Below are 21,981 nucleotides of genomic sequence, written 5' to 3'. Positions count from 1 at the left end.
GCCGGATTTTTTAAAACTGTATACTGTTCCTGCTGTGACCACGTCCTGAGGAAGTCTGTTCCACAGCTTCACAGTTCTTACAGTAAAGAAGCTTTGACGCTTCCGGAGACTAAACTTTTTCCTCTCCAATCGGAGGCAGTGCCCCCTTGTCTTTTGAGCGCATTTTACATAGAACAGCTTTTCACCGTATTTTTTGTATGGCCCATTTATATCTTTGTATAGGTTAATCATGTCCCTCCTTAAGACGTCTCTTCTCAAGACTAAATAAATTCAATTCTTTTAATCTTTTTTCATAGCTAAGACCCTCCAAGACCCTCCATTCCCCTTATCCCCTCTGTACTTTTTCCAGCTGCAGTGCGTCCTTTCTATGTACTGGTGCCCAGAATTTATCTGCATATTTCAGATGAGACCACACCAACGCTTTGTAAAGTGGTAATATTACATCCCTGCCCCGCGAGTCCATGCTTCGTTTAACCACCTCCGGACCGCCTAACGCAGGATCGCGTTCCGGAGGTGGCAGCCCTGCGCAGAGTCACGCATATATGCGTCATCTCGCGATGGCCGAGATTTCCTGTGAACGCGCGCACACAGGCGCGCGCGCTCACAGGAACGGAAGGTAAGAGAGTTGATCTCCAGCCTGCCAGCGGCGATCGTTCGCTGGCAGGCTGGAGATGTGTTTTTTTTAACCCCTAACAGGTATATTAGACGCCGTTTTGATAACAGCGTCTAATATACCTGCTACCTGGTCCTCTGGTGGTCCCCTTTGTTTGGATCGACCACCAGAGGACACAGGTAGCTCAGTAAAGTAGCACCAAGCACCACTACACTACACTACACCCCCCCCGTCACTTATTAACCCCTTATTAGCCCCTGATCACCCCTGATCACCCCATATAGACTCCCTGATCACCCCCCTGTCATTGATTACCCCCCTGTCATTGACCAACCTCCTGTAAAGCTCCATTCAGACGTCCGCATGATTTTTACGGATCCACTGATAGATGGATCGGATCCGCAAAACGCATCCGGACGTCTGAATGAAGCCTTACAGGGGCGTGATCAATGACTGTGGTGATCACCCCATATAGACTCCCTGATCACCCCCCTGTCATTGATTACCCCCCTGTCATTGATTACCCCCCTGTAAAGCTCCATTCAGATGTCCGCATGATTTTTACGGATGCACTGATAGATGGATCGGATCCGCAAAACGCATCCGGACGTCTGAATGAAGCCTTACAGGGGCATGATCAATGACTGTAGTGATCACCCCATATAGACTCCCTGATCACCCCCCTGTCATTGATTACCCCCCTGTAAAGCTCCATTCAGATGTCCGCATGATTTTTACGGATGCACTGATAGATGGATCCGATCCGCAAAACGCATCCGGACGTCTGAATGAAGCCTTACAGGGGCATGATCAATGACTGTGGTGATCACCCCATATAGACTCCCTGATCACCCCCCTGTAAAGCTCCATTCAGATGTCCGCATGATTTTTACGGATGCACTGATAGATGGATCCGATCCGCAAAACGCATCCGGACGTCTGAATGAAGCCTTACAGGGGCGTGATCAATGACTGTGGTGATCACCCCATATAGACTCCCTGATCACCCCCCTGTAAAGCTCCATTCAGATGTCCGCATGATTTTTACGGATGCACTGATAGATGGATCCGATCCGCAAAACGCATCCGGACGTCTGAATGAAGCCTTACAGGGGCATGATCAATGTCTGTGGTGATCACCTCCCTGTCATTGATTACCCCCCTGTAAAGCTCCATTCAGATGTCCGCATGATTTTTACGGATGCACTGATAGATGGATCCGATCCGCAAAACGCATCCGGACGTCTGAATGAAGCCTTACATGGGCATGATCAATGACTGTGGTGATCACCCCCCTGTCATTGATTACCCCCCTGTAAAGCTCCATTCAGATGTCCGCATGATTTTTACGGATGCACTGATAGATGGATCGGATCCGCAAAACGCATCCGGACGTCTGAATGAAGCCTTACAGGGGCATGATCAATGACTGTGGTGATCACCCCATATAGACTCCCTGATCACCCCCCTGTAAAGCTCCATTCAGATGTCCGCATGATTTTTACGGATGCACTGATAGATGGATCCGATCCGCAAAACGCATCCGGACGTCTGAATGAAGCCTTACAGGGGCATGATCAATGACTGTGGTGATCACCCCATATAGACTCCCTGATCACCCCCCTGTAAAGCTCCATTCAGATGTCCGCATGATTTTTACGGATGCACTGATAGATGGATCGGATCTGCAAAACGCATCCGGACGTCTGAATGAAGCCTTACAGGGGCATGATCAATGACTGTGGTGATCACCCCATATAGACTCCCTGATCACCCCCCTGTAAAGCTCCATTCAGATGTCCGCATGATTTTTACGGATGCACTGATAGATGGATCCGATCCGCAAAACGCATCCGGACGTCTGAATGAAGCCTTACAGGGGCATGATCAATGACTGTGGTGATCACCCCATATAGACTCCCTGATCACCCCCCCTGTCATTGATCACCCCCCCTGTCATTGATCACCCCCCCTGTCATTGATCACCACCCCTGTCATTGATCACCCCCCTGTCATTGATAACCCCCCTGTCATTGATCACCCCTCTGTAAGGCTCCATTCAGACATTTTTTTGGCCCAAGTTAGCGGAATTATTTTTTTTTTCTTACAAACTCTCATATTCCACTAACTTGTGTCAAAAAATAAAATCTCACATGAACTCACCATACCCCTCACGGAATCCAAATGCGTAAAATTTTTTAGACATTTATATTCCAGACTTCTTCTCACGCTTTAGGGCCCCTAGAATGCCAGGGCAGTATAAATACCCCACATGTGACCCCATTTCGGAAAGAAGACACCCCCAGGTATTCCGTGAGGGGCATATTGAGTCCATGAAAGATTGAAATTTTTGTCCCAAGTTAGCGGAATGGGAGACTTTGTGAGAAAAAAATTAAAAATATCAATTTCCGCTAACTTGTGCCAAAAAAAAAAAATTTCTATGAACTCGCCATGCCCCTCATTGAATACCTTGGGGTGTCTTATTTCCAAAATGGGGTCACATGTGGGGTATTTATACTGCCCTGGCATTCTAGGGGCCCCAAAGCGTGAGAAGAAGTCTGGTATCCAAATGTCTAAAAATGCCCTCCTAAAAGGAATTTGGGCACCTTTGCGCATCTAGGCTGCAAAAAAGTGTCACACATCTGGTATCGCCGTACTCAGGAGAAGTTGGGGAATGTGTTTTGGGGTGTCATTTTACATATACCCATGCTGGGTGAGAGAAATATCTTGGTCAAATGCCAACTTTGTATAAAAAAATGGGAAAAGTTGTCTTTTGCCAAGATATTTCTCTCACCCAGCATGGGTATATGTAAAATGACACCCCAAAACACATTCCCCAACTTCTCCCGAGTATGGAGATACCACATGTGTGACACTTTTTTGCAGCCTAGGTGGGCAAAGGGGCCCATATTCCAAAGAGCACCTTTAGGATTTCACAGGTCATTTACCTACTTACCACACATTAGGGCCCCTGGAAAATGCCAGGGCAGTATAACTACCCCGCAAGTGACCCCATTTTGGAAAGAAGACACCCCAAGGTATTCCGTGAGGGGCATGGCGAGTTCCTAGAATTTTTTATTTTTTGTCACAAGTTAGTGGAAAATGATGATTTTTTTTTTCATACAAAGTCTCATATTCCACTAACTTGTGACAAAAAATAAAAACTTCCATGAACTCACTATGCCCATCAGCGAATACCTTGGGGTCTCTTCTTTCCAAAATGGGGTCACTTGTGGGGTAGTTATACTGCCCTGGCATTCTAGGGGCCCAAATGTGTGGTAAGGAGTTTGAAATCAAATTCTGTAAAAAATGACCTGTGAAATCCGAAAGGTGCTCTTTGGAATATGGGCCCCTTTGCCCACCTAGGCTGCAAAAAAGTGTTACACATCTGGTATCGCCGTACTCAGGAGAAGTTGGGGAATGTGTTTTGGGGTGTCATTTTACATATACCCATGCTGGGTGAGAGAAATATCTTGGCAAAAGACAACTTTTCCCATTTTTTTTATACAAAGTTGGCATTTGACCAAGATATTTATCTCACCCAGCATGGGTATATGTAAAATGACACCCCAAAACACATTCCCCACCTTCTCCTGAGTACGGCAATACCAGATGTGTGACACTTTTTTGCAGCCTAGGTGGGCAAAGGGGCCCATATTCCAAAGAGCACTTTTCGGATTTCACAGGTCATTTTTTACAGAATTTGATTTCAAACTCCTTACCACACATTTGGGCCCCTAGAATGCCAGGGCAGTATAACTACCCCACAAGTGACCCCATTTTGGAAAGAAGAGACCCCAAGGTATTCGCTGATGGGCATAGTGAGTTCATGGAAGTTTTTATTTTTTGTCACAAGTTAGTGGAATATGAGACTTTGTATGAAAAAAAAAAAAAAAAAAAAATCATCATTTTCCACTAACTTGTGACAAAAAATAAAAAATTCTAGCAACTTGCCATGCCCCTCACGGAATACCTTGGGGTGTCTTCTTTCCAAAATGGGGTCACTTGTGGGGTAGTTATACTGCCCTGGCATTCTAGGGGCCCAAATGTGTGGTAAGGAGTTTGAAATCAAATTCTGTAAAAAATGACCTGTGAAATCCGAAAGGTGCTCTTTGGAATATGGGCCCCTTTGCCCACCTAGGCTGCAAAAAAGTGTCACACATCTGGTATCTCCGTACTCAGGAGAAGGTGGGGAATGTGTTTTGGGGTGTCATTTTACATATACCCATGCTGGGTGAGAGAAATATCTTGGCAAAAGACAACTTTTCCCATTTTTTTATACAAAGTTGGCATTTGACCAAGATATTTATCTCACCCAGCATGGGTATATGTAAAAAGACACCCCAAAACACATTCCCCACCTTCTCCTGAGTACGGAGATACCAGATGTGTGACACTTTTTTGCAGCCTAGGTGGGCAAAGGGGCCCATATTCCAAAGAGCACCTTTCGGATTTCACAGGTCATTTTTTACAGAATTTGATTTCAAACTCCTTACCACACATTTGGGCCCCTAGAATGCCAGGGCAGTATAACTACCCCACAAGTGACCCCATTTTGGAAAGAAGAGACCCCAAGGTATTTCGTGATGGGCATAGTGAGTTCATAGAAGTTTTTATTTTTTGTCACAAGTTAGTGGAATATGAGACTTTGTAAGAAAAAAAAAAAAAAAATCATCATTTTCCGCTAACTTGTGACAAAAAATAAAAAGTTCTATGAACTCACTATGCCCATCAGCGAATACCTTAGGGTGTGTACTTTCCGAAATGGGGTCATTTGTGGGGTGTTTGTACTGTCTGGCCATTGTAGAACCTCAGGAAACATGACAGGTGCTCAGAAAGTCAGAGCTGCTTCAAAAAGCGGAAATTCATATTTTTGTACCATAGTTTGTAAACGCTATAACTTTTACCCAAACCATTTTTTTTTTACCCAAACATTTTTTTTTTATCAAAGACATGTAGAACTATAAATTTAGAGCAAAATTTCTATATGGATCTCGTTTTTTTTGCAAAATTTTACAACTGAAAGTGAAAAATGTCATTTTTTTGCAAAAAAATTGTTAAATTTCGATTAATAACAAAAAAAGTAAAAATGTCAGCAGCAATGAAATACCACCAAATGAAAGCTCTATTAGTGAGAAGAAAAGGAGGTAAAATTCATTTGGGTGGTAAGTTGCATGACCGAGCAATAAACGGTGAAAGTAGTGTAGGTCAGAAGTGTAAAAAGTGGCCTGGTCTTTCAGGGTGTTTAAGCACTGGGGGCTGAAGTGGTTAATGCAGGACAATATCCTGGTGGCCTTAGATGCAGCTGATTGACATTGTGTGCTGTAATTTAATCTACCATCCACAAGGACACCCAAATCCTTCTCTATAAGTGACTCTCCCGATGTTACATCACCTAGGACATATGAAGCACAGAGATTATTACTACCAAGATGCATAACGTTACATTTTCCACATTGAACCCCATTTGCCAAGTTGATGCCCAGTCACTCAGAGTGTTCAAGTCAGCTTGTAGTGTGTGGACATCTTCCATAGACTGTACAGTTCTGCATAGCTTAGTATCATCTGCAAAAATAGATATGGTGCTATTAATCCCCTCCTCAATATCATTAATAAATACATTAAATAATAAAGGGCCCAGCACTGAACCTTGGGCTACACCACTTATAACCTGGGCCCATTCTGAATAGGAATCATTGACCACAACTCTCTGGACACGGTCCTTCCACGGTCCAATCCAATTGCAAACTATACTTTCCAAGCCTATAGACCTTACATAATCTATTAAGCGTCTATGAGGGACAGTATCAAAAGCCTTTGCAAAATCCAGAAACACTACATCCACAGCCGCCCCTCTGTCCAGGCTACTACTCACTTCCTCATAAAAACGAATCAGCTTAGTCTGACAACTTCTGTCCTTGGTAAACCCATGCTGGTTATCACTTATAATATTATTTATAGTCACATACTCCTTTATATAGTCCCTTAAGAGTCCTTCAAACATTTTTCCCACAACAAAAGTTAAACTAACTGGTCTTTAATTACCTGTGGAGGAACTTGATCCTTTTTTGAATATTGGCACCAAGTTTGCCTTGCGCGAATCACTTGGCACTGTACCAGTACCTAGAGAATCTTTAAAAATTATAAACAGGGGCACAGCAATGACTGAACTGAGCTCTTTAAGCACTCTTGGGTGTAATCCATCTGGTTCCCGGAGCCTTGTTCACAATGACCCTATTTAATTTCTCTTGGACCATATCTATAGGTAGCCAATTGAGTATATCACTGGATGTACTAACAGCCCCGACGCCACAGATATCAGCTCCTTTCTCTTCTCTTGTATATACAGAGCTAAAAAACCTGTTTAGGAACTCTGCCTTTTCCTTATCTTCAATGACTTCACTCCCTTTACCATTATTTAGGGAACCTACCTGTTCAGACCTTGTTTTTTTTTTTAGCATTTACTGTATATATATGAAAACCTTTTTGGGATTTGTTTTGCTTTGTTTTGCTACCTGCTGTTCGTTTTGTTTCTTTGCTAATTTTATCTCCTTTTTGCAGATTTTATTAAGCCCTTTGTAATCTTCAAACGCTACAGCTGACCCCTCAGATTTGTATTTTTTAAATGCCCTCTTTTTGTCTTTTATTGCACTTTTTACAGTAGCTGTCAGCCATGGGGGGTTTAGTTTAACTTTAGCATTTTATACTTGTTACCTAAAGGGATACATTTTTTTGTGCAATTACTCAATGTGGATTTGAAGCTCTCCCATTTATCCTCAGTATTATTTCGCTACAGTAACTGCTCACAGTCTCGCCTTGAAATTCTGCCCCCTTTATAGTTTAGGGGGAATATAATTATATTGTGATCACTATTATCTAGTGTTTCTCGAACAGTAACATTACCAATAAGCTCTGCCTCATTAGAAATTACCAGATCCAACATAGCATCGCCCCTAGTGGGAGCTTCTACAAACTTGCACATAAAGTGGTCCTGCAGCAAGTTGAAGAATTTTCTCCCCTTTGTGTTTGAGGCAGAACCATGACCCCAGTCAATATCTGGGGAGTTAAACTCTCCCATTATGACCACTGTACCAGCCTGTGCCGCCCCCTCTATTTGTTTATACAGTTGCATTTCTATCTCTTCTGTGATGTTAGGGGGTCTATAGATTACACCAGGTATTATTTTTTCAGTGTTTATATCCCTTTGAGCTTCCACCCATAAGGTTTCCACATCCTCACCCACACTTGCCTCTTTCACACTTGTCTTCAGATCACTCCTTACATACAGGCACACACACACACCATCACCTTTTTTATTGACCTGGTCTTTACTAAATAGTGTAAAACCCTTAATATTTACAGCCCAGTCATGCGAAAAGTCCAACCATGTCTCAGCCACACCAACTACATCTATGTGTTCTTCTAGTACCATAGCCTCCAGCTCCCCCATTTTTCTAGCTAGACTTCTGGCATTTGAGAAAATACATTTTAAATTACTATTACCTGTAAAGTGAATATCTGGGATTTTTTGGTTACCGTGGTTTTCTACCCCCTTATTAGTATGACCCCCCACCCACCCCCAGATCCTAGTTTAAAAGTTCCTCCAGCCGTCTAACCATTTTTTCCCCCAGGGCAGTTGAACCCTCCCCATTAAGGTGCAGACAGTCCCTACTGTAGAGCGTGTAAACGACAGAGAAGTCGGCCCAGTTCTCCATGAACCTAAACCCTTCCTTCCTGCACCAGTTTCTGAGTCACTTATTTAACTCCCTAAGCTCCCGTTGTCTCTCTCGTGACGCTCGTGGCACTGGTAATATTTCTGAAAACACTACCTTATTTAATTATTTAATATTAAATCCCAAATATTAATAATTGATATTTCCTATAACTGGGGCACTGTAGGGGGCTCTATTACTAATAAGGGCATTCTAGAAAGGAATTATATTTGGTGGGACTTTGAGGAGCACTATTACTATGGGGGGAACTATCACTTTGGCACTATTATTTCTTCTGGATAGTATTTGGGGGTATTTGGGGAGCACAGAGAGCAGCAGGATAACACTTGTGGGACGTGAGGATGGGGAGAAATATAGAAAAGTGAGGAACCTAAGCATGGCTGAAATAAGTTGTCTAGGAGAAGATGAAAGAAAACTTCTACATCAGAGGAGATGTCACCTGGGAGGCTCTGGATGTGAGAAGTATGTGCTGCTGTATAGTCCTGTATGTTTCATAGTGTCTATGCAGCAAGTAAAGCAATTAAGGCTACTTTCACACTTACGGTAGCAGGGTCCGGCAGGCTGTTCCAGCGGGGGAACAGCCTGCTGGATCCGTGCTAATTCTAGCCCACCATGCCTCCAGTTGCCTGCTGGACCCTGCTACCGCAAGTGTGAAAGTAGCCTAAAATGTCTTTAGTGCTAGTGTGAGCGGTGGGGTGTCGACTGGGGCCACATGCATTGGGGCTTGGGCCCTGGAGCTTTTCAGACCCTAGCAATGCCCCTGATTGGTGGTGTTTTATAATTTTTATACATTTTTAAAATTATTTTTTAACATTTCTTTTAATTGCTGATTTCTCCTGTACCAGCTAAGGGGGAATACTGCTTCTGCAGCTGCATGATGTCCTTGCAACTGCTAAGGGTACTTTCACATCTGCGTTTTTGCTGTCTCCGTCATGGATCAGCAAAAACGCTTCCATCATGATAATACAACTGTCTGCATCCATTACGAACTGATAGCCATGACGGATCTGCCTCTACAACCATTGTAAGTCAATGGGGGACGGATCCATTTTCTTTTTTGTCAGAGAAAATGAATCTGTCACAATTGTGAGTCATGACAGATCTGTCTTGCTCTGCATCCCAGGACGCACTCAAAAGCGCTGCTTGCAGCGTTTTTGCGTGCGTCACTGAAACGCAATGAAACAGAATGGAATGCATTCTGATGCACTTTGTTTCCTTCAGTTCAGTTTTGTCCCCATTGACAATGAATGAGGACAAAACTGAAGCGTTTTTCCCCGCTTTTAAGATCCTATGACGGATCTCAATAGCTGAAAGGGAAAGCGCAGGTGTGAAAGTAGCCAAACTCTGCAAGGACACTCAGAAATGTCCTTGTGGCGTTAAATGCAACCTCACCCAGATGTATATGAATGGGCAGTCAGCAACTGGTTAACAATGCCTACTTTAATGAAGCCATTCTTCATAAGACAATTAACGTGATCATCTAGTTCAAGTAGAATTGCCCCTCCACTCATTTTAAGGGTCCCCGCAGGGGATTACAAAAAGGTAATATTACAATATATTGTAAGATTACAATATATTGACATAACGGCATGCAAAGAGCATGTAGTATTAAACATGGTAAACAACCAATCAGAAAGCGAGCAGTCATATTCCAGAGATATGTGTCCTTGTCTTCTGTCTTCTTGGAATGTGGGGGCATTGATGGTAGGCTCGACGGGTCCTCAAGAGATGAGGTTTTCGTGTTATAAAAGTTTTTATGCGTAAATAAGTATAATTTTCTCAAGCACAACAGAATATATTATTAATATGAATGAAACTAGATTACAGGCGGGCAGGGTATCAGAAATAATTTATTTCTTTAACGTTTTTCACCCTTTTTGATCATTACATTATCACACATATGCATTTCTCATTGATTTATTAGCTAACTATCTGTCCTGCCTGTCTAGAAAAGGCCCCTTAGACTGCCTGTACTGCATGAAGTATACAGATAAGCTGTATAGATCATGGGATGTTAGACATCCATTCCTGGCCGCCTCATAGTAGCAATTTCATCTAAACATTCACACATCTTTATGGAGTTGTTGACAGAACACACACACATCATTATCTACCTAAAAGGCTGACGACAGCCAGCCAGAGGTGCATCCCAACACAAGTACCATCCCTTCCTGGCAACCTCATAGTAGCCATTGTATCTGAACATAAGCGCTTCTTTATGTGGTTATTGACTAGACAAACGTTATTATCTACCTAAAAGGATGACGACAGCCAGCCAGAGGTGCATCCCAACACAAGGACCACCCCGGAGTAATCCCCAGTGAAATCACGCTTTTAGGGCATTGACTCTTCTTGTAGGAGTGGTGCTCAAACTGCTAGGGTGCATCTGTGGGACCCTCTTTCAGAGATGATGTCCTCCACCCAACTCTCAAAAAGCTGAGGGGTCTTCAGGAGAGGTGGGCAGTCGAGCTGGGCTATCAGACGGTCGACTCTGTAGCTGTGATGTCATCCTTCCTACAAAATTGACATATCCATGCCCTCAACTAGGAATATAACGTATTAATCATTTCCAGGCAATTATTGAATGTTATATTAATAGAAGAGAAGCAGGGAAGTGGAAAGAAACCAGACATTAACCAAAACCCTAATAATGATTGATACAAGAAATCAGAGTTACTTCTTTCCTTTCTCATTTTCTCCTCTTTTGATCATTACATTATCACTCATATATGCATTTCTCATTGATTTGTGAGCTAACTATCTGTCCTAGCTGTCTAGAAAAGGCCCCTTAAACTGCATGTACTGCATGAAGTATCTAGATAAGCTGCATAGATCATGGAATGTTTGACATCCCTTCCTGGCCACCTCATAGTAGCCATTTCATCTGAACATAAACGCTTCTTTATGTAGTTATTGACTAGACACACATTATTATCTATCTAAAAGGATGACGACAGCCAGCCAGAGGTGCATCCCAACACAAGGATCACCCCGGAGTAATCCCCGGTGAAATCACGCTTTTAGGGCATTGACTCTTCTTGTAGGAGTGGTGCTCAAACTGCTAGGGTGCATCTGTGGGACCCTCTTTCAGAGATGATGTCCTCCACCCAACTCTCAAAAAGCTGAGGGGTCTTCAGGAGAGGTGGGCAGTCGAGCTGGGCTATCAGACAGTCAACTCTGTAGCTGTGATGTCATCCTTCCTACAAAATGGACATATCCACACCCTCAACTAGGAATATAACAAATTAATCATTTCCAGGCAATTATTGAATGTTATATTAATAGAGGAGAAGCAGGAAAGTGGAAAGAAACCAGACATGAATCAAAACCCTAATAATGATTGATACATGAAATCAGAGTTACTTCTTTCCTTTCTCATTTTCTCCTCTTTTGATCATTACATTATCACTCATATATGCATTTCTCATTGATTTGTTAGCTAACTATCTGTCCTAGCTGTCTAGAAAAGGCCCCTTAAACTGCATGTACTGCATGAAGTATCTAGATAAGCTGCATAGATCATGGAATGTTTGACATCCCTTCCTGGCCACCTCATAGTAGCCATTTCATCTGAACATAAACGCTTCTTTATGTAGTTATTGACTAGACACACATTATTATCTATCTAAAAGGATGACGACAGCCAGCCAGAGGTGCATCCCAACACAAGGATCACCCCGGAGTAATCCCCGGTGAAATCACGCTTTTAGGGCATTGACTCTTCTTGTAGGACTGGTGCTCAAACTGCTAGGGTGCATCTGTGGGACCCTCTTTCAGAGATGATGTCCTCCACCCAACTCTCAAAAAGCTGAGGGGTCTTCAGGAGAGGTGGGCAGTCGAGCTGGGCTATCAGACGGTCAACTCTGTAGCTGTGATGTCATCCTTCCTACAAAATGGACATATCCACACCCTCAACAAGGAATATAACATATTAATCATTTCCAGGCAATTATTGAATGTTATATCAATAGAGGAGAAGCAGGAAAGTGGAAAGAAACCAGACATGAACCAAAACCCTAATAATAATTGATGCAAGAAATCAGAGTTACTTCTTTCCTTTCTCATTTTATCCTCTTTTGATCATTACATTATCACTCATATATGCATTTCTCATTGATTTGTTAGCTAACTATCTGTCCTAGCTGTCTAGAAAGGGCCCCTTAAACTGCATGTACTGCATAAAGTATCTAGATAAGCTGCATAGATCATGAAATGTTAGACATCCCTTCCTGGCCACCTCATAGTAGCCATTTCATCTGAACATAAACGCTTCTTTATGTAGTTATTGACTAGACACACATTATTATCTATCTAAAAGGATGACGACAGCCAGCCAGAGGTGCATCCCAACACAAGGATCACCCCGGAGTAATCCCCGGTGAAATCACGCTTTTAGGGCATTGACTCTTCTTGTAGGAGTGGTGCTCAAACTGCTAGGGTGCATCTGTGGGACCCTCTTTCAGAGATGATGTCCTCCACCCAACTCTCAAAAAGCTGAGGGGTCTTCAGGAGAGGTGGGCAGTCGAGCTGGGCTATCAGACGGTCAACTCTGTAGCTGTGATGTCATCCTTCCTACAAAATGGACATATCCACACCCTCAACTAGGAATATAACATATTAATCATTTCCAGGCAATTATTGAATGCTATATCAATAGAGGAGAAGCAGGAATGTTGAAAGAAACCAGACATGAACCAAAACCCTCATAATGATTGATACAAGAAATAAGAGTTAATTATTTCCTTCCACATTTTCTCCTCTTTTGATCATTACATTATCACTCATATATGCATTTCTCATTGATTTGTTAGCTAACTACCTGTCCTAGCTGTCTAGAAAAGGCCCCTTAAACTGCATGTACTGCATGTAGTATCTAGATAAGCTGCATAGATCATGGGATGTTAGACATCCCTTCCTGGCCACCTCATAGTAGCCATTTCATCTGAACATAAACGCTTCTTTATGTAGTTATTGACTAGACACACATGATTATCTATCTAAAAGGATGACGACAGCCAGCCAGAGGTGCATCCAAACACAAGGATCACCCCGGAGTAATCCCCGGTGAAATCACGCTTTTAGGGCATTGACTCTTCTTGTAGGAGTGGTGCTCAAACTGCTAGGGTGCATCTGTGGGACCCTCTTTCAGAGATGATGTCCTCCACCCAACTCTCAAAAAGCTGAGGGGTCTTCAGGAGAGGTGGGCAGTCGAGCTGGGCTATCAGACGGTCAACTCTGTAGCTGTGATGTCATCCTTCCTACAAAATGGACATATCCACACCCTCAACTAGGAATATAACATATTAATCATTTCCAGGCAATTATTGAATGTTATATCAATAGAGGAGAAGCAGGAAAGTGGAAAGAAACCAGACATGAACCAAAACCCTGATAATGATTGATACAAGAAATCAGAGTTAATTCTTTCCTTCCACATTTTCTCCTCTTTTGACCATTACATTATCACTCATATATGCATTTCTCATTGATTTGTTAGCTAACTACCTGTCCTAGCTGTCTAGAAAAGGCCCCTTAAACTGCATGTACTGCATGAAGTATCTAGATAAGCTGCATAGATCATGGGATGTTAGACATCCCTTCCTGGCCACCTCATAGTAGCTATTTCATCTGAACATAAACGCTTCTTTATGTAGTTATTGACTAGACACACATTATTATCTATCTAAAAGGATGACGACAGCCAGCCAGAGGTGCATCCCAACACAAGGATCACCCCGGAGTAATCCCCGGTGAAATCACGCTTTTAGGGCATTGACTCTTCTTGTAGGAGTGGTGCTCAAACTACTAGGGTGCATCTGTGGGACCCTCTTTCAGAGATGATGTCCTCCACCCAACTCTCAAAAAGCTGAGGGGTCTTCAGGAGAGGTGGGCAGTCGAGCTGGGCTATCAGACGGTCAACTCTGTAGCTGTGATGTCATCCTTCCTACAAAATGGACATATCCACAGCCTCAACAAGGAATATAACATATTAATCATTTCTAGGCAATTATTGAATGTTATATCAATAGAGGAGAAGCAGGAAAGTGGAAAGAAACCAGACATGAACCAAAACCCTAATAATGATTGATACAAGAAATCAGAGTTACTTCTTTCCTTTCTCATTTTCTCCTCTTTTGATCATTACATTATCACTCATATATGCATTTCTCATTGATTTGTTAGCTAACTATCTGTCCTAGCTGTCTAGAAAGGGCCCCTTAAACTGCATGTACTGCATAAAGTATCTAGATAAGCTGCATAGATCATGGAATGTTAGACATCCCTTCCTGGCCACCTCATAGTAGCCATTTCATCTGAACATAAACGCTTCTTTATGTAGTTATTGACTAGAAACACATGATTATCTATCTAAAAGGATGACGACAGCCAGCCAGAGGTGCATCCCAACACAAGGATCACCCCGGAGTAATCCCCGGTGAAATCACGCTTTTAGGGCATTGACTCTTCTTGTAGGAGTGGTGCTCAAACTGCTAGGGTGCATCTGTGGGACCCTCTTTCAGAGATGATGTCCTCCACCCAACTCTCAAAAAGCTGAGGGGTCTTCAGGAGAGGTGGGCAGTCGAGCTGGGCTATCAGACGGTCAACTCTGTAGCTGTGATGTCATCCTTCCTACAAAATGGACATATCCACACCCTCAACAAGGAATATAACATATTAATCATTTCCAGGCAATTATTGAATGTTATATCAATAGAGGAGAAGCAGGAAAGTGGAAAGAAACCAGACATGAACCAAAACCCTAATAATAATTGATGCAAGAAATCAGAGTTACTTCTTTCCTTTCTCATTTTCTCCTCTTTTGATCATTACATTATCACTCATATATGCATTTCTCATTGATTTGTTAGCTAACTATCTGTCCTAGCTGTCTAGAAAGGGCCCCTTAAACTGCATGTACTGCATAAAGTATCTAGATAAGCTGCATAGATCATGGAATGTTAGACATCCCTTCCTGGCCACCTCATAGTAGCCATTTCATCTGAACATAAACGCTTCTTTATGTAGTTATTGACTAGACACACATTATTATCTATCTAAAAGGATGACGACAGCCAGCCAGAGGTGCATCCCAACACAAGGATCACCCCGGAGTAATCCCCGGTGAAATCACGCTTTTAGGGCATTGACTCTTCTTGTAGGAGTGGTGCTCAAACTGCTAGGGTGCATCTGTGGGACCCTCTTTCAGAGATGATGTCCTCCACCCAAATCTCAAAAAGCTGAGGGGTCTTCAGGAGAGGTGGGCAGTCGAGCTGGGCTATCAGACGGTCAACTCTGTAGCTGTGATGTCATCCTTCCTACAAAATGGACATATCCACACCCTCAACTAGGAATATAACATATTAATCATTTCCAGGCAATTATTGAATGCTATATCAATAGAGGAGAAGCAGGAAAGTTGAAAGAAACCAGACATGAACCAAAACCCTGATAATGATTGATACAAGAAATAAGAGTTAATTATTTCCTTCCACATTTTCTCCTCTTTTGATCATTACATTATCACTCATATATGCATTTCTCATTGATTTGTTAGCTAACTACCTGTCCTAGCTGTCTAGAAAAGGCCCCTTAAACTGCATGTACTGCATGTAGTATCTAGATAAGCTGCATAGATCATGGGATGTTAGACATCCCTTCCTGGCCACCTCATAGTAGCCATTTCATCTGAACATAAACGCTTCTTTATGTAGTTATTGACTAGACACACATTATTATCTATCTAAAAGGATGACGACAGCCAGCCAGAGGTGCATCCCAACACAAGGATCACCCCGGAGTAATCCCCGGTGAAATCACGCTTTTAGGGCATTGACTCTTCTTGTAGGAGTGGTGCTCAAACTGCTAGGGTGCATCTGTGGGACCCTCTTTCAGAGATGATGTCCTCCACCCAACTCTCAAAAAGCTGAGGGGTCTTCAGGAGAGGTGGGCAGTCGAGCTGGGCTATCAGACGGTCAACTCTGTAGCTGTGATGTCACCCTTCCTACAAAATGGACATATCCACACCCTCAACAAGGAATATAACATATTAATCATTTCCAGGCAATTATTGAATGTTATATCAATAGAGGAGAAGCAGGAAAGTGGAAAGAAACAAGACATGAACCAAAACCCTAATAATGATTGATACAAGAAATCAGAGTTACTTCTTTCCTTTCTCATTTTCTCCTCTTTTGATCATTACATTATCACTCATATATGCATTTCTCATTGATTTGTTAGCTAACTATCTGTCCTAGCTGTCTAGAAAGGGCCCCTTAAACTGCATGTACTGCATAAAGTATCTAGATAAGCTGCATAGATCATGGAATGTTAGACATCCCTTCCTGGCCACCTCATAGTAGCCATTTCATCTGAACATAAACGCTTCTTTATGTAGTTATTGACTAGACACACATTATTATCTATCTAAAAGGATGACGACAGCCAGCCAGAGGTGCATCCCAACACAAGGATCACCCCGGAGTAATCCCCGGTGAAATCACGCTTTTAGGGCATTGACTCTTCTTGTAGGAGTGGTGCTCAAACTGCTAGGGTGCATCTGTGGGACCCTCTTTCAGAGATGATGTCCTCCACCCAAATCTCAAAAAGCTGAGGGGTCTTCAGGAGAGGTGGGCAGTCGAGCTGGGCTATCAGACGGTCAACTCTGTAGCTGTGATGTCATCCTTCCTACAAAATGGACATATCCACACCCTCAACTAGGAATATAACATATTAATCATTTCCAGGCAATTATTGAATGCTATATCAATAGAGGAGAAGCAGGAAAGTTGAAAGAAACCAGACATGAACCAAAACCCTAATAATGATTGATACAAGAAATCAGAGTTACTTCTTTCCTTTCTCATTTTCTCCTCTTTTGATCATTACATTATCACTCATATATGCATTTCTCATTGATTTGTTAGCTAACTACCTGTCCTAGCTGTCTAGAAAAAGCCCCTTAAACTGCATGTACTGCATGAGGTATCTAGATAAGCTGCATAGATCATGGGATGTTAGACATCCCTTCCTGGCCACCTCATAGTAGCCATTTCATCTGAACATAAACGCTTCTTTATGTAGTTATTGACTAGACACACATTATTATCTATCTAAAAGGATGACGACAGCCAGCCAGAGGTGCATCCCAACACAAGGATCACCCCGGAGTAATCCCCGGTGAAATCACGCTTTTAGGGCATTGACTCTTCTTGTAGGAGTGGTGCTCAAACTGCTAGGGTGCATCTGTGGGACCCTCTTTCAGAGATGATGTCCTCCACCCAACTCTCAAAAAGCTGAGGGGTCTTCAGGAGAGGTGGGCAGTCGAGCTGGGCTATCAGACGGTCAACTCTGTAGCTGTGATGTTATCCTTCCTACAAAATGGACATATCCACACCCTCAACAAGGAATATAACATATTAATCATTTCCAGGCAATTATTGAATGTTATATCAATAGAGGAGAAGCAGGAAAGTGGAAAGAAACCAGACATGAACCAAAACCCTAATAATGATTGATACAAGAAATCAGAGTTACTTCTTTCCTTTCTGATTTTCTCCTCTTTTGATCATTACATTATCACTCATAAATGCATTTCTCATTGATTTGTTAGCTAACTACCTGTCCTAGCTGTCTAGAAAAGGCCCCTTAAACTGTATGTACTGCATGTAGTATCTAGATAAGCTGCATAGATCATGGGATGTTAGACATCCCTTCCTGGCCACCTCATAGTAGCCATTTCATCTGAACATAAACGCTTCTTTATGTAGTTATTGACTAGACACACATTATTATCTATCTAAAAGGATGACGACAGCCAGCCAGAGGTGCATCCCAACACAAGGATCACCCCGGAGTAATCCCCGGTGAAATCACGCTTTTAGGGCATTGACTCTTCTTGTAGGAGTGGTGCTCAAACTGCTAGGGTGCATCTGTGGGACCCTCTTTCAGAGATGATGTCCTCCACCCAACTCTCAAAAAGCTGAGGGGTCTTCAGGAGAGGTGGGCAGTCGAGCTGGGCTATCAGACGGTCAACTCTGTAGCTGTGATGTCATCCTTCCTACAAAATGGACATATCCACACCCTCAACTAGGAATATAACATATTAATCATTTCCAGGCAATTATTGAATGTTATATCAATAGAGGAGAAGCAGGAAAGTGGAAAGAAACCAGACATGAACCAAAACCCTGATAATGATTGATACAAGAAATCAGAGTTAATTCTTTCCTTCCACATTTTCTCCTCTTTTGACCATTACATTATCACTCATATATGCATTTCTCATTGATTTGTTAGCTAACTACCTGTCCTAGCTGTCTAGAAAAGGCCCCTTAAACTGCATGTACTGCATGAAGTATCTAGATAAGCTGCATAGATCATGGGATGTTAGACATCCCTTCCTGGCCACCTCATAGTAGCTATTTCATCTGAACATAAACGCTTCTTTATGTAGTTATTGACTAGACACACATTATTATCTATCTAACAGGATGGCGACAGCCAGCCAGAGGTGCATCCCAACACAAGGATCACCCCGGAGTAATCCCCGGTGAAATCACGCTTTTAGGGCATTGACTCTTCTTGTAGGAGTGGTGCTCAAACTGCTAGGGTGCATCTGTGGGACCCTCTTTCAGAGATGATGTCCTCCACCCAACTCTCAAAAAGCTGAGGGGTCTTCAGGAGAGGTGGGCAGTCGAGCTGGGCTATCAGACGGTCAACTCTGTAGCTGTGATGTCATCCTTCCTACAAAATGGACATATCCACACCCTCAACAAGGAATATAACATATTAATCATTTCTAGGCAATTATTGAATGTTATATCAATAGAGGAGAAGCAGGAAAGTGGAAAGAAACCAGACATGAACCAAAACCCTAATAATGATTGATACAAGAAATCAGAGTTACTTCTTTCCTTTCTCATTTTCTCCTCTTTTGATCATTACATTATCACTCATATATGCATTTCTCATTGATTTGTTAGCTAACTATCTGTCCTAGCTGTCTAGAAAGGGCCCCTTAAACTGCATGTACTGCATAAAGTATCTAGATAAGCTGCATAGATCATGGAATGTTAGACATCCCTTCCTGGCCACCTCATAGTAGCCATTTCATCTGAACATAAACGCTTCTTTATGTAGTTATTGACTAGACACACATGATTATCTATCTAAAAGGATGACGACAGCCAGCCAGAGGTGCATCCCAACACAAGGATCACCCCGGAGTAATCCCCGGTGAAATCACGCTTTTAGGGCATTGACTCTTCTTGTAGGAGTGGTGCTCAAACTGCTAGGGTGCATCTGTGGGACCCTCTTTCAGAGATGATGTCCTCCACCCAACTCTCAAAAAGCTGAGGGGTCTTCAGGAGAGGTGGGCAGTCGAGCTGGGCTATCAGACGGTCAACTCTGTAGCTGTGATGTCATCCTTCCTACAAAATGGACATATCCACACCCTCAACAAGGAATATAACATATTAATCATTTCTAGGCAATTAGTGAATGTTATATCAATAGAGGAGAAGCAGGAAAGTGGAAAGAAACCAGACATGAACCAAAACCCTAATAATAATTGATGCAAGAAATCAGAGTTACTTCTTTCCTTTCTCATTTTCTCCTCTTTTGATCATTACATTATCACTCATATATGCATTTCTCATTGATTTGTTAGCTAACTATCTGTCCTAGCTGTCTAGAAAGGGCCCCTTAAACTGCATGTACTGCATAAAGTATCTAGATAAGCTGCATAGATCATGGAATGTTAGACATCCCTTCCTGGCCACCTCATAGTAGCCATTTCATCTGAACATAAACGCTTCTTTATGTAGTTATTGACTAGACACACATTATTATCTATCTAAAAGGATGACGACAGCCAGCCAGAGGTGCATCCCAACACAAGGATCACCCCGGAGTAATCCCCGGTGAAATCACGCTTTTAGGGCATTGACTCTTCTTGTAGGAGTGGTGCTCAAACTGCTAGGGTGCATCTGTGGGACCCTCTTTCAGAGATGATGTCCTCCACCCAAATCTCAAAAAGCTGAGGGGTCTTCAGGAGAGGTGGGCAGTCGAGCTGGGCTATCAGACGGTCAACTCTGTAGCTGTGATGTCATCCTTCCTACAAAATGGACATATCCACACCCTCAACTAGGAATATAACATATTAATCATTTCCAGGCAATTATTGAATGCTATATCAATAGAGGAGAAGCAGGAAAGTTGAAAGAAACCAGACATGAACCAAAACCCTGATAATGATTGATACAAGAAATAAGAGTTAATTATTTCCTTCCACATTTTCTCCTCTTTTGATCATTACATTATCACTCATATATGCATTTCTCATTGATTTGTTAGCTAACTACCTGTCCTAGCTGTCTAGAAAAGGCCCCTTAAACTGCATGTACTGCATGTAGTATCTAGATAAGCTGCATAGATCATGGGATGTTAGACATCCCTTCCTGGCCACCTCATAGTAGCCATTTCATCTGAACATAAACGCTTCTTTATGTAGTTATTGACTAGACACACATTATTATCTATCTAAAAGGATGACGACAGCCAGCCAGAGGTGCATCCCAACACAAGGATCACCCCGGAGTAATCCCCGGTGAAATCACGCTTTTAGGGCATTGACTCTTCTTGTAGGAGTGGTGCTCAAACTGCTAGGGTGCATCTGTGGGACCCTCTTTCAGAGATGATGTCCTCCACCCAACTCTCAAAAAGCTGAGGGGTCTTCAGGAGAGGTGGGCAGTCGAGCTGGGCTATCAGACGGTCAACTCTGTAGCTGTGATGTCACCCTTCCTACAAAATGGACATATCCACACCCTCAACAAGGAATATAACATATTAATCATTTCCAGGCAATTATTGAATGTTATATCAATAGAGGAGAAGCAGGAAAGTGGAAAGAAACAAGACATGAACCAAAACCCTAATAATGATTGATACAAGAAATCAGAGTTACTTCTTTCCTTTCTCATTTTCTCCTCTTTTGATCATTACATTATCACTCATATATGCATTTCTCATTGATTTGTTAGCTAACTATCTGTCCTAGCTGTCTAGAAAGGGCCCCTTAAACTGCATGTACTGCATAAAGTATCTAGATAAGCTGCATAGATCATGGAATGTTAGACATCCCTTCCTGGCCACCTCATAGTAGCCATTTCATCTGAACATAAACGCTTCTTTATGTAGTTATTGACTAGACACACATTATTATCTATCTAAAAGGATGACGACAGCCAGCCAGAGGTGCATCCCAACACAAGGATCACCCCGGAGTAATCCCCGGTGAAATCACGCTTTTAGGGCATTGACTCTTCTTGTAGGAGTGGTGCTCAAACTGCTAGGGTGCATCTGTGGGACCCTCTTTCAGAGATGATGTCCTCCACCCAACTCTCAAAAAGCTGAGGGGTCTTCAGGAGAGGTGGGCAGTCGAGCTGGGCTATCAGACGGTCAACTCTGTAGCTGTGATGTCATCCTTCCTACAAAATGGACATATCCACACCCTCAACTAGGAATATAACATATTAATCATTTCCAGGCAATTATTGAATGCTATATCAATAGAGGAGAAGCAGGAAAGTTGAAAGAAACCAGACATGAACCAAAACCCTAATAATGATTGAT

This window comes from Bufo bufo, chromosome 1 (genome assembly GCF_905171765.1).
Source record: "Bufo bufo chromosome 1, aBufBuf1.1, whole genome shotgun sequence".
Classification (NCBI taxonomy): domain Eukaryota; kingdom Metazoa; phylum Chordata; class Amphibia; order Anura; family Bufonidae; genus Bufo; species Bufo bufo.
The sequence above is the reverse complement of the archived record's forward strand: the minus strand, read 5'-3'. Positions refer to the sequence as shown.